Here is a 17,777-nt window from a genome sequence, read left to right as displayed (position 1 = left end):
TGGAAAGCCTTACCCTCATGTGAAAACAATTGGGAAGACTTTAGGGAGCTACACAAAGAATTCCCAGATTTTCACCTTGAGGACAAGGTGAAACTTAAGGGGGGAAGTGTTGATAAGCCCCTCTAATCACCAGGGTGTACAAGAGAAAGAAAAAAAGGGACTACGTAATACTACCTACAGCTACTACAGGGGATACAACTGAAAAGAAGACAGCTGGCAGCACCCAATTGGACAGCAGCCACTAACCTGCTGTAGACAGAGGAGCAGAAGGGATAATCCAGTTGGCAACAGTTGAGTGGCTGATGGTGAAAGAATTGGTTATGGGTAGGGAGTTTGTTAGGATTCTGAAAAATATGTAAGGGGGGAGGTGGGATAAAAGAGGAGGGAGGGAGGACAAGAGAGCAGCCTGAGAGCTTGCTGGGGAGAGGGTCACCTCTCGGCTGGGGAAGTGAGTATGTAAGGAAGCTGTTAGTTCGTAATGGTAGTGGAGTCTATAGCCTACTTGCTGTCTTTTAATTCCAAGAAATGAAGCTTCAATCATAGATAACAGTATTGTATCTTTGATGGTGTTTATCAGTGTCATTGAATGAATAGATAATTTCTGGAGGCTGTATTTGCTGGTTCTATTACAATGAATGAATATCTATATTGTTATCAGTAAGGTTCTTGGTAGGATTCAGGGCTGGTTAGATCGAGTCCTATCACCATAGCCCTACCAACAAGGGTTATGGTGTTGGGCAACCTGTGGTGTGGATTTCTATTTCTGTTTATGTTATGAGTGTTATGAGTGATGGGAGATGATGAGTGGTGTGAGATGATGACTGCAGTGTTAATTGAGGGGTTCCAAAGCAAGGGCTGAATCCGTGAGGGGCCATAAGGTCACACCAGCATACAATTCATTAGTTAACCAAAGGGGTTTCCCAAAGCAAGGGCCGAATCAGTGAGGGGGGCTACAAGAATTTTAATCGGGGGTATTAGCCCAAAGTGAGGGCCGAATCCATGCGGGCAAGTGTCTTGTAGCTTGAGTAGCATGATGAATACATGACTCTTGCATGGCTGGGTATTTCCAATGTCACGGCCCTACCCAACGAGGTAAAGTAGTTGGGTAACCCGTGGTGGTTGAGTCATGAGTGTTAGGGAGAGAACACGTGTCCTATTGGTTGTAGGATTCCAGAGCGAGGGCTGAATTCTTAAAGGCCACAAGCCAATAACAATATACTGTTCACTGAATTATGGCACTGCATGCTCAAAAGCGAGGGCCGAATCCGTGAGGGACATCCGGCAGTCTGGTAAGGTCAGTAGGAGGGGTTGGTCCACAACATTGTGACATAAACAAGGATTTAGGGCTAAGTTGATTGGAATAATACCTTGCCCTTAGAATCACCAGTTTTCTTGGGCTGCAGTACCTTTTGGTGGAGCATTTTGGGTAAATTCTAGGTGTGCAAGAGTTAGGCTAGGGTAAGGGTAGATCCTGCCAGGCTTAGTGATGTAAACCAGACCTAGGCTTAGGGGTATTTTAGTAATTTTCCAGACCTAGGGTTTGCCCAGGAAATTCTAGCAAAAGGTAGAAGGGGTATTAGGGTTTCTAAAGCAATCTAAGCCTGCTAAATATGAAATTCAGGTCCAAATTCTACTTGAAGATTGAAGTTCAGATTTGAGAATTAAATTGGAAGGCAAGTCAGGTTTTCAGTTAGGGTTGGGGAAGGGGTAAGGGTTTACTGTTATGCAGTTAAGACCTAAGGATGCTACTATTCTGCAATTAAGACACTGTTTTAGTGAATGAGGGACTGAGGTTTTTAAGTACTCAGGGTTTCTGAAATTTTCAAAATTCTATAGAACCTCTTGTAGAAGATGAAGAGCAGGATTTTCCAAAGTCCAGAAAACTGGGCTGAGTGTGGGAAAAGAATGTTACGACTATGCTATAGAGCTAAGGGTGACCAAAAGGGAAGGTAAAGAGAGGTTAAGGGGGCTAAGGTTTGGATTCTGCAGGTGGGGGACTTCTATGGTAGCACCGTAGCGGCAGGAAGAAAGAGGGGGAGTGGAGCCTGCGGGTGTCTAGCAGAAACAGGGAAGGGGTTAGGGTAGTAGTGGGAACTAAAGAAGACTGCTGGAGTGAGGCAGCAGCCAGGCAGGAGGCACGGGGAGGTTGCGCAGGGCAGGGGAAGGGTGGGGGAGGGCTGCAGACAAGAGAGGAGAAATTTCAGAGATTTCGACCATTTGGGAGGTTTTGACCAAAATTTCGACCATTTCAACATTCCAAATTGTTTTTCTTCAGTTTTTGTTGATTTCTATCCCATTTTCACCTAATTTCCAAGATTCATTTGCCTTCAAGCACCTCTTTTTCTCATCTTTTGCCTCCAAACACCTCCTACGCCACAACAGTTACAAAGGAAACTCTGGCAACAATAGAATGTGAAGAATGAGCCATACCCAACAGTTCCAAACTTCCCTTTTTTTTTATTTTTGTTTTGTTCATGCCTTAAATGATATTGTATTGCCTTGAAATTAATATATGTTTAACCTAGGACTATAATCTATGATTGTGTTTTGTTAAACTTTTTCTTTTTATTATTTGTTACAATTTTTTTCATTTTCTGATTTTAATAATTATTTTCTAAATTATGTATTTTGTACATATGATATATGGGCTTTAATTTAATATATGTGAGACACTATGACTCCATCTAGTAGGTTATTTTATTTTGTTGACTTGTTGTATATGGGAAAATTTGTATCGAATTGGGTCTACCTTCGGTTTAGTCTAAATCCTGGTCATTTATGGTTCAACCATGGTCAGTTCCAAACATCTAGTCGAATCATTATTATGCAAGAAGGAAAGAACCCAATGGTTCCAAAGATGAATGTGACCCCAAAGAATTCGAGATACGTGATTGAGTTATAAACGGCTGCTACTACTATGAGGAGTGGGCAATCGTGTCAAACACGGTAACTACTACTAATGCGGGGTGAAGGATCATGACTTAAAAGGAAACCACCTACATCTCCGAAAAAGGGGTTTAACCCTAAGATCAAACGATCACCAAGAGGGAGCACGAATGGATCCAACAATCGGGAATCAAAGGTAAAACCTATATAAACGAGTAATCTACACATAATGAAGGTATCTGAATCATTTCCTTATTATTGTATTCAATTTCTGCTCTGCAACTCGACAGAACTTTGTGATCAGTTCCATAACTAACTTAGCCTTCGGAGGTGGCCTCCCAACCCCACGGTCGGGCCAAGACTAACACTATTTTGCAGGTGATTCCTCAAGTATCTCAAAGCTAAGCAGATTTTGGACACATCATTTGGCGCCGTCTGTGGGAATGGACTAAAAAAGCCATGGTTACTACATCAGTAGTAGCGGCTCTAAGGAATCATGGTACCCATCCTCCTCCAGGGGGAGACCCCCCCCCCACCCTCTAGGAGAGGATCTTCAAGAAGGAAGTCATGCTCGAGAAGTTCCCGAAGATGAAGGATTGGTTGGAGGTGAACACCAGAATAACCCAAATAACCTTCAAGAGCAAATGAATCATATGCAAATTCAATTTCTAGAAATGCAGCAAATGCTTCGTACAGTGGTGAGACGTTCGGTAGCTCCTCAAGATCCTAATCCCCATTATCAGAAGGCCCAAGGAAACGCGCAAAGGACTGGGGTGCGACTTTCTCCAATCCGAGGGCATTCTCCTTCAAGAAACAGACATCAAACCGAAGGCTAGAATTACAGGCAGGATCCTCGAAGGGGTCGTGAAGGTTGATCTAGGGAAAAAAGAGCTGCCGAATTGCCTAGGAGAGAGTAGCAACACGATCGAGCACAGGAGAGTTGTACCGGGACTATAACCAGGTTGGAACGAGGGGTTCGCATGCATATGCCAACATCCCAACATTCGGGTCGAGACAGCGTCCGAACAAAGGCAACTCGGGCAGTATATATTGATCGGGAGTTGGCAAACATAAATCAAAAGTTGGGATAACTCACAAGAGGTAAGAGAACTGACGATATTTACTCAATCATCAGGAAAACCCCGTTCGCAAATGCCATCGCTAGGTTTGAATTTCTTCATAATTTCAGACTCCCAACCTTCTCTTCATTTGATAGCTCGGGAGATCCTATTGCTCACATCAGTTATTACCAGCAAACAATGGCTGTTGCTGGAAATTCTTATACAATTCTATGTAGAGTGTTCGGGTCATCACTTATAGGAGTAGCGCAAAAGTGGTTTTCAAACCTTCCTTCGGGAAGAATTGCTGATTTTGAAGAACTGGCCCTAAAATTCATTGATCGTTGCAAAGCAAAATTCAAACCAAAAAGACAGAAGAGACGTTGTTCACCGTCAAGCAAGGAAAGAACGAACCTATTCGAGACTACCTGAAAAGGTTTAATAAAGTCACCATGGAGATTGAGAACTTGAACGAACAGGTGGCCAAGACTGCCCTCTTCACAGGCCTTACCAATAGAAGACTCTTAGAGTTGTTGCTTCAAGATATGCCAGCCATGTACCCCGAACTCGTACAGAGATGTAAGAAGCAAGCTGAAGTGACGGAGAGCCTTGACGCACGCCAAGGAGAGATCAAAGCCTCAAACAAAGATGAGAAGGTTACTGAAAAAGGCCAGGGGTAAAAGCTGCCCAACAATGATTAGAATTGGAAACCTTGTTCGAGATTGAGGCAACGATCACCCAACCATGTGGAGTACACACCCTTGAATACCCCTCAGTCAAAAATCTTGATGCAAATCAAGAATCAAGATATCCTGAAATGTCCACCAAGGATGATAGCTAAACCTGGAGAAAGAAACATGGAAAGGTATTGTCGTTTCCATAAAGATTACAGACACCATACAAATGAGTGTAGACATCTGAAGGGCGATATTGAGAGGCTGATATCCCTAGGGCACTTGTGCAATTTCGTAAAAGGACGAGGTAATGATCAAGAGAGAAAGATGACTGTAGAAAAAAGAAGGGAGCTTTAGGGAAGCCGAGATCGTCAAGACTAAGCTCCTCAATCAAAGAAGGGAAAAGAAGTTATCGGAGCTAACCGATCTCCGATTCTTACCATATTCGGGGGCCCAGAGCCTGAATCCCTTAGAAGATTGAAGGCAAAATCCAAGTTTGTCGATTCGGGAGAGGCGTAGAAAAGAAAAAGATCGAATGTGGACGAGAGTATCACATTCAACGAAGAAGATGAAAGAGGCGTATGCACACCTCATGATTACACGGTCATGATTAAAGTCGAGATTGGTCGTCGGGAGGTACACCGAGTTTTGGTCGATACAAGAACCGTCGCCAATCTCTTATCATATGATGCCTACCAAAAGCTGAGGATGGAGGAATATTTGTTAAAACCATCCTCCACTCATTTATATGGATTTGTTGGATCATCAGCAACTATAGAAGGATCAGTACAACTGGACCTTATGGTGGGAAATTTTCCCAAGGAAACCACAATCCAAGTAAACTTTTTAGTTGTTTGGGAGCTACTAGCTTATAATGTCATCCTCGGGAGGCCATCTCTTACAAAGCTAGGAGCGGTGGTTTCGACCAAGCATATGAAGATCAAATTCCCAACTGACAAAGGGATTGGAGAGGTAACTTCGGTGACCAAGCATGTATGTCATTTTTGGAGCATATAGTAGAGCTTTTCAAGATACTTAGTGTGTATTTCTTGTATCAGACACTCTCTTTCAAAGATGTCAGACATAGCTTTGCAACACGGGAGGCCACCGACAGCTGATAGAAGGAAGAACGAGTGTAATTACTGTAAGAACAAATAGGAGGAGGTGGGGCCACTAGACTGAAGGTGCATCTAGCTGGTGGAAACAGGGATGTAGTAGCGTGCCAAAAGGTGCCCGTAGAGGTCAAGAAGGCAATGGCCTCATATATTAGTGGGGGAAAGCAAAAGAAGAAAGAGAAGAGAACACAAAGGGAGGAGTTCGAGGATGCATGCTTAGATGACCTTCTAGATCCCGAGGATTATGGTCTGGATGAGCTAAGAAAGTATGGATGTGACCCTGAGCCAGAGGCCGAACAGATTAGGAGGGCGACGATGACGAATAGGGAGCAACAGAAGGTTGATGACATGAGGAGGCAACAGAGGGGTTTGGGTTGTGGGTCCTCTAAGAGAGCCGTAGCTATGGGAGGCACAAGTGGCTCCTAAGTCCCTATAAGGAGGAGTCAAAGTGTGAGGCAGGAGGTACTTATCCCACAGGCCCCTACAAGGGATCGAGCTTCGTCAGCACATCCTACAAATCCGGATCTTGAAATTCTTTGCAATGATCCGGCCCTATTTGCGAGGCATGAGCATAAACAGAGAAAGTTGAAGCACTTATGGGGGACTGTGAAGGAAAAAGTGGGGATGGCTTTCTCCAAATGGGCTTATTACCATAGTATTCTAGCACATACAGCCCAGGGGCCCTACTATAGAGATATGATTGAGGAGATAGGCAAGGCTGGGAGTGGTGTACAGGGCCCCACTCCATTATAAGATATATAATGTCTATTGGCCTAAGCATAAAGAGAACTTAAATGAGTATATTAAGGGATTAAAGCCCATGTGGGCTCACTATGGAGTGACTGTGATGGCTGATGGTTGGACTGGTCCCACTAGACAGTCCATCATCAATTTTATGTTGAATTGCGATGGGAGGACAGTGTTCCTCAAGTCAGTAGATGCATCCGGTGATAAAAATGATGCAAAATATATTTATAAATTATTAAAGCAAGTGGTGAAGGAGGTTGTGACTGATAATGGCTCCAACTACAAGAAAACTGGGTTGAAGATGCAAGAGAACTCCAGATATCTAAACATATAGTATTAATTTTCATTTTTAAATACATATATTTACATTACATGTACACCTTATAACTTTGTATTGATGCCTTGATGGATGGACAGATATAAGCTTTTTTTGACTCCATGTGTTGCTCACAGCATTGACTTAATGCTGAAGGACATTGGAAAGGTCAAGCTTGTGAAGAAGACCGTGGAGCAAGCCCGACAAGTTAGCACCTTCATTTATAACCACATATATGCATTAAAGATGATGAGGGACAAGTGTCAGGGTCAGTTAGTGAGGCCAGGCATTACCAAATTTGCTACTAATTGGATAGCACTGCAGAGCTTTGAGAGTAGGAAGACTGGCCTTAGGAGCATGTTTGCATCAGAGCAGTGGTTTAGCTGGGAGGGTTCTTCATCTGTGGGAGGAAGCAGAGCACATTGACCATACTAGATGAGACTTTCTGGCATAATGTGAGGATAGTGGTGAAGATGCTTGAGTCTATAGGGTATGTGTTGAGGATGGCAGATCAGCAAAGAAAACCTACTTTATCACACATATTTGCTGCAGTAAACAGGATGAAGCAGCAAGTTGCTCAGGTCCACCCACACGGAAACAAGAGAGTCCTTGCAATCACCCAACTTAGATGGCAATCTATGCTGCAGCATCCATTGCATAAGGCTGGTGAGTTATTAAGTCTAATATTCAATTTAATTTTCATTATGTTATCACACTATTAAGCATTAACTATTCCCTTTTATGACATACTTTTTCTTACACAACATACTATTTAAATCCCAAGTACCATTACAAGGACAATCTTGGGATAAGGCAAGATTTAATGGATGCCGTCCAAACTATAGTGAAGAAGTTGGAACCGGATCCATCTAAACAAACAGTCATCCTTATGGAGGTGAGATAGTGATTTGAATCATTTGATATTCACAATTCATAGTTTTATGCTAAGTCATTAACCTAGTAACCAAGGGAGAAATTTCGATTGATATGAACATTTCGACCTTGGAAAAGGTCGAAATTTCGAGGTTTCGTTCGAATTTCGACTGAAACTGGATACTTTTTTCCTAATTCTTGAAAACTCAATTTCGAGCCTCAAATGCACTCAAATTGATTTGGATTTTTGCATACTAGCTATTTCAAGCACAATAAACACTATAAAACTACTGAAAATGTAACATCCAACATTCCAAGTATATAGTACATGAATCAAAGAAGAAGCGGGAATGTTATTACTTACAAGTCTATTCTATTCAAGCCTCAAGGTCTCCCTCTTCCGTCTGCACCCCATACAAATGATAATATAACTCCCATGATGTTTGCCCCCGCCCCATATAGTTTTGAACATAGTCAAGAACTGCATCTCTGTATGTGGCCTCATCCACATGCATAAGATTTCCTAACGATGGGAAGTTGTGAATCTCCAAAGGAACTGGTGGTGGTGGGCCTTGTGGCTGTGTAATAGTGTGGAAGATCTGCTCAACAAATGAAAGAGCACCTCTCCCCTGCCCCTGACTTACTCTATACTAAAATGAAATCTTGAGTTCTAATTTTTGTCCCTCCACGCCTCTCCCATTTATTAAATATTTTTTAATTATTTAAATATATATAAAATACAGTAAAATTACATAATTAACAGGAAAAAATATTAATTAAACAACATCACAACAATATGGTGTCTCAACTCTCACATACATTCATTTGACTTATACATGTACTACTCATATATATTTGTAGAAATATACATAATTTAGTAAATAATTTTTAATAACAGAAAAATAAAAAAATAGTAGGAAGAATCAAAAAATAATTTTGACACTACAAATTCATAGATCAACACTCGAAAGTAAACATATATAAATTTGGAAGCAATCTAACATGATTTAAGGCACAAATGAAACAAAAATCAAAAAATGAGGAAGTTGGTTACTCACCCTGCAAGATTTGAGAAAATGCACAAATGGAAGAGCAAATCAAGTGTTTGATGGAAATGGAATACTAGAAATTAGGTGTAGAAGGGGATGAAAACAAGAGGAATCAGCAAAAAATTCAAACACAGCTCGAAATGGCTCTGGCGAAATGGCTCAATAGGTCGAAATTCCGTCGGTATGGCGAAACTGGGTCGAAACAAGGTATTTTATAACTTACGCAGATATCATTTCGGCCCGATATGGTATCAGGCCGAAATATCGACTCGTATTGACCGAAATATCAGTCGATACAAAACGATACAGGATACATTTCGTGCCTATACCTGTATTTCGTTTGATTTGGAATTTTGCCAGGCATTTCGGTCGAAATTTCGACCATTTCGATCGAATTTTTTTCCATGCTAGTAACTAGTTATTGTTTTTTCTCTTTATATATTAGATAAAGGCATTTAGGGATGCCATTGGGAGCTTCGATCGTTCCGTGGCCATATCGGGACGGGAATCCGCCCCTGGGGGTAAGTTCATTCATTTATTTCATTATATATTTAATTATTATATTCTATCTTTAATTTAGTTATTTAAGTATTAAAATTACTTGGAGTCTATATTTGTTGCAGCTGAGTGGTGGTTGCAATTTGGACATGACTCACCCCACTTGAGTGTGGTTGCAAGCAAAGTGCTCTCCTAGACATGTTCTGCCACTGGTTGTAAGTGAAACTGGAGCACCTTCAGCCTTAAAGAGGCGCAACCGATTGGGTGTGAAGCATCTAGAGTACCTTGTCTACATACACTATAATATGAGATTGAGAGAGGATCATATTAGACATAGGATGGACAAAGAGAGTAACAATATCGAGTTGGCCGACATATTTGAGATGGATGATGATGATAACCCAATAGTTGACTGGATCAGGGACAATGGAGAGCCATTGCTCAATGAAGAGGGAGGTCGACCCAGTAGACAGATTGCTGAGGAGATGGGGGTTGATGTGAGCACTTCATGGCCCAGGAGGGGAGTGCACATGCAGCGCCTGCCCGTCCCTTCATGCCACACCCTTGTGCATCCACCCAAAGGAGGGATTTGATTGTCTAGTTTGACACTGAGGATGAGATGACTCAAGCCTCCAGCAATGACGACGATGGTGGTGATGATGACGATGACGATGACGGTGATGATGATGGAGGGGATGAGGGTGTTAGACCTCGTGATCAAGATTCAGCTGATCCTAAGGACAGACAACCACGACCACCAGCAGTATGTGAGAGTCAAGGGGGGAGGACGACCACTGAGATTCATAGGCGAGAGTCAGTTCATCCACGCGACACAGGATTCAGACCATACTGGTATTGCATCTCGAGGCCAAAATGTTTCCTCTACATATCCGAGGAAGGGGAAGGTAAGACAGCATAGCTGTAGCACAGAGGATACGCCATCATATGGGTCCTATCGTCCGGCTGATGCCGAGCTTGGTGGGATCTATGAGATCGATGAGCATTGATGTTCTAGAGACTCCTCCACCTCTAAAGGATCCAGATGGCATAGGCCTGCAAAGTACTCATATGATACTGTTGTGGAGAGTATTGATTCTACTAGGTTGACTTATGGAGCTTATGGTTATGGATCATATGGTGTCCCTCCTGGCTATCAGATTAAAGGTCAAGCCAGTGAGCCACTAGTGGAGCCTTATGTTTATGGAGCAACTTATGGAGCTTATGGTGTCTCTCCCACTGTCACCTATCGGAGTCAGCCACTAGGACCTTATTATCAGTATGGACCTTATCCTTCTGCTGACAGCCAGGGTGCTCCTTCATTTGTTGAGCAGATCTTCCACTCTATTCCACAGCCACCAGGCCCACCACCAGCCTTTCCATATGTAACTAAGCCAGTTCCTTATTTGGAGATTCACAACTTCCCACCATCAAGAAATCTTAGGCATATGGATGAGGCCACGTACAAAGCTGCAATTGCTGACTACGTCGACAACTATATGGGGCGAACATCATGGGATTTGTATTGTCATTTGTATGGGGTGAAAATGGAAAAGGGAGACATTGAATAGAATAGACTTGTAATTAGTAACATTCTCGCTTCTTCTCATATGTAGTATATACTTGGAAAGTTAGATGTTACATTTTCAATGGTTTTTTTAGTAAACTAGTAGTTCTATAGTGTTTATTATGCTTGAAATAGGTAGAATGCAAGAATTCAAATCAATTTGAGTCCATATGAGGCCTGAAATTGAGGTTCCAAGTGTCTGAGAAAAAGTCCAATTTCGACCGAAACATGGGAATTTCGGACTTTTGCAAGGTCGAAATTCCCATCCATGCCTAAAAGCAAGAACTTTAATATCTTTCACTTTAGCCATCCAAACCACATCAAACTTGGGGAATCATTTCACTATATTATTACCTATATTCCCTCCAAGTTCAACCCATTATGATCCCTATAAACCCTAATTTCTCATCTCAAGGAATTTATTCCATATGTCCTATGGGATGGGTTCCATATCATTAAGATCCCAAGAAGCTTAAGTAAAGTCAACCCACATCATCCCAAAACAGCCCCCCCAATACCTAACCACTAGGCTCCCACTTCCCTTTAGGTTCCATATCCATTACATGATCATCCAATTTGGGTTTGTTAAAACCCTAACACATCCAATATTACTTCGTTAAAACCTAAATTTATTTCATTCTTAATTTGAACAGAGGGAAAAGACACAAAGATGGTCATATCGGAAATTTCAGGTATGAAAACCTTTGTATGACAAGTAGGGAAGTGAAGAAAGGCCCCATAGAGAAAGACCCATCACCACTCACCATTCACCCTGGTAGAGATCAAGTCTTACTACTTTTCTGATCATGATCAGAGGATGTGCAACAATCAGGGTACTGTTCCTAGGAGGGATTTCCTAGGAGGCACCAATCTATCCACAATTTTTTAACACAGCCTCCTAGGATAGACTCCCAGGAGACATGCTATTCCAACAACAGCTACCGAACCTACCATACAAAGGGTCACTTTGCCTAAGAGTGCCCCCCATAAAGTGGAGCTACAATCCTCCAGACTCACTAGAAAATACCTCAAGAAGAAATCGCATGCTGACCTCTAAAAGCAGCCCCAGGATCTTGATGACATAGTGGAAAGTACAATAATGCTGCCCATGACTAGTAGGGTGATGCCAGTAGAGCTTGAGAGAGACTTTAAGACTCATACAGTATAATACAAAGAGAAGACTCAAGCCCTTGATGAAGGACCTGGTGACAATGTTACCAAAGTCTTCAATGACATGCCGAAAAGACAACATCAAGAGGAAATGTGCTTGGAGAAGTGCCTCCCCTACCAAAAAGTCACCATGCCCTTGTCCTAGAAGACAAAGTGGCTGCCCACAACTTTTAGAGGAACACCTGACCCTATTCCATGTGACACCAACTCTACCCTTGTTCCCAAAAAGGTTCTTTAAGGAATTAGATTATATGATAGCTAGACCATCAGGGCTAGCACAATGGAAGCAAAGGAGGACGGCAAAACTGAAGTTGGTACTTGAGACATCCTAGACAACATGACAAGGATGACTCTACCAATGGGAGCAAAGGATATAGGGGATTCCAGGAGCATAAAGGTAGATTTTGAGCATGAGTATATTGAATTTTTCTTGCCCCTAGGATTCTTTGCAAAGAAGGCTCCCACACTCGAAGTTGCCAGAGTTCCGTCTTCAAGCATTACTAGCTACAACACACCTACTACTTCCTCCTAACTGTAAGATGCCAGGATGAGTTCATATTGCACATCTCCAAATAATTGGTCCAAGAGCATTTGATAGATACATTCATAAAGAGATGAATGCTTTCAAGAAGGGGAAAATTCATGGGAGCAGGATTCCTCCCATTGCTCGAACTAGCCAATTGGGCCCTAGCCTCAAAACCAAAGTGGCACACCTAGTGGGTGGGTCGAACCCTACTAGGGGTATAATGGTCATTTTCCACTTCGTTTGATAATTGTTTTATTCTAGTAATTTTTATTTTATTTTTGTGATTCAAAATTTAATGTTACTTCTTTAATTGACTTAGTCATGAGAGTCCTAGATAAAGATGAATTCCAAATTGGCATCTATTTTAAAGTGATTATTAGTGTTATAAATTTTTGGGTAATTTTCATCTGGAGCCTTTGAGGTTTGGTTTGTGTACTTTTAGTCCAAAAGAAAGTCCCTTTCGCATTTGGCTCCCCTATGGTTTCGAGAAATGAGAAAATAAGGACACTTGGTTGGTTAACAGAAAATGTTAATTTAGTAAATTGTATGAAGAAAATATCCCTATGTCCTTTTAGATTTCTTTCTTTTATCCTCGCCTACTGATGAGCACATTTATGTGTGAAATCTTAGGCCATAAAGCATGCATTTTACACATTTAGAGTGGAGCTACCTTAAGTTTTATGTTGTTTTTGCAGATTTTAGGACTTTCAGGATTTAAGCAAATATTTGGAGTTTTGGATATGAAATATGCAAATTTACATGTCAAGAGGTCCGTTCAAATTCTTAAGTGTGAAAAGGGCTTGATTGGGAGCATGATGGGCTAGAGATACGATTATGGGCCAACTCCAAAATATCTTAGAAATAAAGAAGCCAATTTTTATCTATGGCTGAGATTAGTTAGGATTTTTATTTTATTTTACTTTATTGTAATTGAAAAATGTATGGGGCCCACAAGTAGTCAAAGATTACGACTTCCTATTTTTTTCTATAGATTTTCTAGAAGATTTTATTTTATTAGATTTTATTTATTTTCTTAATTATTTTTCTCTCCCCACTTTTTATTTCATTTACTTTATTATTTCCTTAAAATAAACCAATTTTCTTTTGTTAATAAAATATATGTATTTTATTTTTTTCTCTTTCCTCTCCACTTTATTTTCCACGCCTAAATATATTTTTCTCTCCACTTATTCTCTCTCTCTCTCTCTCTCTCTCTCTCTCTCTCTCTCTCTCTCTCTCTCTCTCTCTCTCTCTCTCTCTCTCTCTCTCTCTCTCTCTCTCTCTCTCTCTCTCTCTCTCTATTTCAAACGTTTTTCTTTTGATTATTATTTTTTTTCTCCATTCTTTCTATCTCCAAGTTTTCTACTTTTTTATTCTTTGATTTAATTTTTCAAAATTATTATTATTATTTATTATTATTTCTTTTCTTATTTGTAAATCATTCACCATCTCCTATAAATATACCCTTCCCTCTTAGACCTAGGTTTTCACCTTCTATTCTCTTTAGCTTGTTTAGGTTTTCACTTTCTAGTTTCTAAATTGAATGTTTAGGTTCAAATTTTCTGTTTAATGCAATGAATATTCAAGTTATTTAATTTATTTTATGCAAGTGTATTTTCTTTCTTTTGATCAATGCAATTTCAATATCAATTTCAAGTTTCAAGTTTCAATTTCCAAGAAGATTTGTTTTTCTCTAGGTCGAGCAATTGCAGATATGGATCATTCCAGATCTGGTTGTTAAAGTTGGTTGAGATTTGAATCGATTGTTCAAGGTTTTTTTTTTGTCATTTGAGATTCGGGGATGCAAGTAACCATTGTCAATAATCTTCTCTCCCCCTTCCATTCCCGCTTCGTCTTACCCCTCTATATTCTTAACTTAGGATTTACTTTTCAATATTTATTTAATGTTTTCCTATCCCCTGGGTCCTTAATTAAACATGCATACAGTTGTGCCTCGCTTTGATTAAGGTTTCCTTTTTCCATTTATTACTTTGTTATTTGTTTTGTTATTTACTTTCTGCATTTTTTTTCTTTAATATCCGTTCCCCCGAATGGTGGACTGTAAGCTATGGCAAAGCGTCCACGGTCAAAGTCATCCTAGTTATACTCCCCTTCTCTCAATCCAGAGCTGACACTCGAATCACTTCCCTTTTATTTGTTTATTTATTTATTGTTCGTTTTTTTTTTATTCCTACCTTTTATTTATGCATTTTTTTTATTAGATGATGAATGGTTATGTTATGTTTGTTTTATTTTTATTCTCAATTTAATCACATTAGATCTATGTGTTAGTATTGCTCATTTAGATTTGCTAATTTAGTTTAATTAATTAGTTAAAAATAAATTGAATTCTTGCACTCTCGCATACCATTAAGAGGTTATTCTAAAGTGGTATATCTCCCTGAGATCGACCTGTTACCTACACGATACCCTGCGCTTGCCATTAGTTTTATTTTGCAAACACCTACCAAAATGAATGAATGCTATCAAATTATATTATTAAAAATAAATAATAAATAAATAAATAAACCAAACCAAACCGAAAGAAATCACATCTTTTTTTCAGATTTATTTATTTTATCTTTTTCCTTTTTTTGGTAAGATTCTTACTTTTTATTCGATCTACCAGAATAAGAAACAATAAAATAATCCTTTTTTTTGTCCAATCTTCCCCTTCCACCGATGAACTTTAATCCCTAACTCTGCCTAACATTTTGAAAGCTTTGTAATTTCATTGCTTTATCTTTGCATCTTGATTGCTACTGAAGAAGTCCAAATATCTAAAGAATGGAAGAAACAAAAATCTTCACTTCAGAAAACACTCAAAACATTATGAAATCTTGTAATTCCAACAAAGGTTTCAAAAATAATTATTATATAAAAGGGTGGGGGGGGAGGACGTTGAGAGCAGATTTGGTTGTTACATATTAATCAAATAATGTTTCCAAATGGCTTTGGGTTAAAGGCTATTAGATTTGGGAGAAAAGGCTTTCTTCTCAATATCTTTAACGGCAGCTTCAGTTCAAAGAATCCGTGAAAGATCTTTCTTTGCCTCTCTCTGAAGCCCTTTTGATGTCTCAATGCTCTTTTTCTCCAACCTTACAAAGGGAAGATAAGATGACTTTTTTGGTGTGCCTGCTGGTTTGCAGGGAAGCACAACACGAGATCTGAACATAAAAGAAGCAGAAAACGACAAGGAGAAGCACACTTTAGGTTTACTCACATCAGGGATCTGAACGTGGAGCTCCATTTGGTCTGAGTTGTTCAGAAGACACAAACCAAAATTGTTCTTCCACCTGTCTTAGGCAGGGTAAGATCAGATAAACTTAACCACATAAGGCATTTAGATTTTTCTCACAAATAATGAGACACCGGACGATTGTTAGGTGGAGCTAGGGATTAAAGTTCTTTGTAGTCATTAATGGCGGCAAGGTTCAACAGGATCGATGGAGGAGGAAGATGTGAAGTGCAGAGCCTGCCCAAAAAAAAGGATTGTCTTTTATTGTTTTTCTTACCCCCAAAAAAGAAAAGGAAAAAGAAAAGAAATAAATCCAGAAAAAAAGAAGTGATTTCTTTTGGTTCAATTAGTTTTTGTGTTCTTCAAAAAAATATATTTTTGTAGCATTCATTTTGGTAGGTTACGATAAAAGAAAGAAGTCCAAAAGGATACAGAGGTATTTTCGTCATACGAATTACTAAATTAACGGTTTTCATTAACCAAGTAATTGAGTGTCCTTATTTAGTCATTTTCTGGAAACCAAAAGGGAGACAAATGCAAAAGGGAATTTTTCTTGGACTAAAAGTGACTTGGACCAAACCTTTTGGGGTCTAAATGAAAATTACCCTAAATTTATACACATGAATCACTTATTTTGGGCTTAAACTTGGGTGCTGTCCCTAATTTGCCAAAATTGGTTAAAGACCATTTGTGGAATTCAAATTATGAATTTAAAGGACGAAAATACCCTTGAACTATGTAATGATCACTTTCATTAATTAAAAAACCAGAATACCCTGTTCTCAAAAAGCTATATAGGTGGGTGAAGAAATACCCCCTTCACCCATCTTCTTCCGTCACCTTGCTAGAACTTACCCACACCACCACTCACAAAAAAAGGGGGAAAAAGAAAGGAGTCCAGCGATTCTCACCACCTCTGATTGATTAGGGTTTTTCACCATTAGGACCATTTAGGGTTTTTGAATGCAAGGGCAAGAGATACTTTAGAACTATGGATGTGGATTTCATTTTCAGAATTTGGAACCATGTCATTAGGTTTCTTTTCTATATTACTATCTATCACATTTGTGGCTTCGTTTATGGATGTTGGGAGTTACTGGTTACACATTACAACAACAATAAGCATTGTCCCAACTAAATGGGGTCGGCTACATGGATTCTTGCCTTCCAATCAGTTCTGTTTTAAGTCATGCTATATAAAAGGCCTAAGCTATGCATATTTTGTCTGGTTACACATTGGTTTGTTGAATTGAAGTTATCGATGCCTTCATACCTACGGGAGCATTTTCATTTAAGAACATATATAAAAACTCAGCAGCTGGATCAATCTAAGCTCAACATCTCAACCTAACCCCCAATCTGGCCCTAGACAAAACTTGGAAACCCCAAACATAGCTTAGTTCGAGGGATGCCTTCATATCTCCAAGGATTTTTGTTGAAGTTTTTGAGAAGTTTCGACATGATTGGGAGGGAGGTTTTTGAGAAGGGTTGTGGTAGGAGAAAGCAACAAGAAGAATTGAGGAATTCTGCTAACTGGATTCGTTTTCTTTTCTTTTCTTTGCTTTTTTTTGGTTGGTGGTGGTTTCCAGCAATGGTGGGTAAGTTCTAGCAAGGTGGAGGAGGAAGATGGGTGAAGGGGGAGTCCTTCACCTACCTATATAGTTGGTTGAGAATAGGGTAGCAGGGTAAGAGTACAATTTCATTTTTCTTTAAGGGTGCAAGGTATAAGAAAGAAGGCTATGAATTTTCGTACTTCCCAAGGCTCTAAAAACAAGAACTTTAATATCTTTCAGTGTAGCCATCCAAGCCCCCACCAAACTTGGGGAATCATATCCCTATATTATTGCCCACATCCCTCTAAATTCCAACCCATTCTTGCACTTAACAACCCCAGTATCCCATCTCAAGGAATTTATCCCATATCTCCTATGGGATGGGTTTCCTATCTTTAAGATCCCAATAATCTTGACCAAGATTAATGCAGCTCACTCCAAAACCCTCCAACACCCAACCAGTAGGCTCCCAACTTCCCTTTAGGTCCCATATCCATTACATCATCATGC

The 17,777-nt window shown here is 39.9% G+C and overlaps 1 protein-coding gene across 3 annotated transcripts in view; it reads right to left on the bottom strand.

The window, feature by feature from the left end:
- LOC149024235 (Sodium Bile acid symporter family) overlaps window positions 1-17,777 on the bottom strand; it is a 146,537-nt gene that overhangs the window by 65,407 nt on the left and 63,353 nt on the right. The window lies entirely within an intron of this gene.

The sequence above is a fragment of the Hakea prostrata genome, chromosome 2 (assembly GCF_041222555.1).
Source record: "Hakea prostrata isolate BN-2017 chromosome 2, UWA_Hpros_2, whole genome shotgun sequence".
Lineage (NCBI taxonomy): Eukaryota > Viridiplantae > Streptophyta > Magnoliopsida > Proteales > Proteaceae > Hakea > Hakea prostrata.
Note: the sequence above shows the minus strand (reverse complement) of the source record. Positions and strands in the feature narration are given on the sequence as shown.